The 1,051-nt window shown below is 46.4% G+C and overlaps 1 long non-coding RNA gene across 1 annotated transcript in view; it reads right to left on the reverse strand.

The window, feature by feature from the left end:
• Positions 1–547: 547 nt before the first annotated feature.
• LOC127751066 (uncharacterized) overlaps positions 548–1,051 on the reverse strand; it is a 1,374-nt gene continuing 870 nt past the window's right edge. Inside the window, exon 2 of the long non-coding RNA XR_008011959.1 lies at positions 548–945. This is a non-coding gene — a long non-coding RNA (uncharacterized LOC127751066). The remainder of the gene's footprint in view (positions 946–1,051) is intronic.

Below are 1,051 nucleotides of genomic sequence, written 5' to 3' on the forward strand. Positions count from 1 at the left end.
AGATGTTATCTCTTGTTGGTCGATTGGTCGATGAATTTGGACCTGTTAAGGTTCTTCTCGATATTTCTGCAGCATCCCACACCTCAGGGGAAGCGCTTCTCACCTTCATTCAGCCTACACCTAAAAACTGAGACTAGATATTAATGACATTGTTGGGTATTCTTTTGACGGTGCAGGAAACGTGGCGGGCGTTCATACTGGAGTGCAAGCACGTCTCAAGGAGCAAGTCCCTGATAGTGTATTCCAGCATTGTTATGCACATGTTCTCATTTTGATTTTGCAAAAATCATGCAATATGATACCACAAGCTGCCTCATTATTTAAACTGCTCAAGGAATCATCCATAAACCTTTCAGAGTCTTACAGAAAAGGGTTTATGGAAACGCCTTTCTGAACTGCTGTGTCCCAACATTCCTCCACGTTGGCACCAGGTTGGTGATTCGTGCCGCGCCCTGTTGTAGTAATACTGCACCGCATGCACGGGTGCGGGCGGGTTTGCCTATCCTAGTAGTCCACGGCTCCTTCTTGCCTCATGCCTCATGCCTCATTTTTAGAAGATGCAGTGTAAGTGAGAGTAAGAAGTAGAATGATTCTCAACTCCTTTCTGAAATGATACTACTGTCATTTTACTGTGCCTCGACGCAAACAACATCTTCAAGACTACATCAGGAAACTTGGACTCGGACAACTGGAGACTAGACTTGAGCCCCAAGCTTACAGAGCGGTGATGGACAGAGTAAAACTTTTAAGTATGGTGCCCTCCACTAAACTGGCTGTATTGAAAACAAACAGGTCAGCTTTTTGGAGTGTAACTTACTATAAGGTTGAGACACTCCATGGACCCTCTACCAGAATCAGCAGGAAGAAAGAGATTAAAAGCTACTTCCCCGTTTGTTATGCTCTTGCATTACAATAGTTTCCTTCAATCTAAAGATTTCTTCCCACCTAGCTGTTAACAAGCAGGCCCGCCCTTCCGCCAAACGAAGTTGCCAGCTTCGCTTCGCTGCGCCGGCAACTCCGTTCGGCAGGGGCCGGGCCTGCTTGGCCTGCC

Source organism: Frankliniella occidentalis, unplaced genomic scaffold, assembly GCF_000697945.3.
Source record: "Frankliniella occidentalis isolate FOCC.00 unplaced genomic scaffold, Focc_3.1 Scaffold328, whole genome shotgun sequence".
Taxonomy (NCBI): Eukaryota; Metazoa; Arthropoda; class Insecta; order Thysanoptera; family Thripidae; genus Frankliniella; species Frankliniella occidentalis.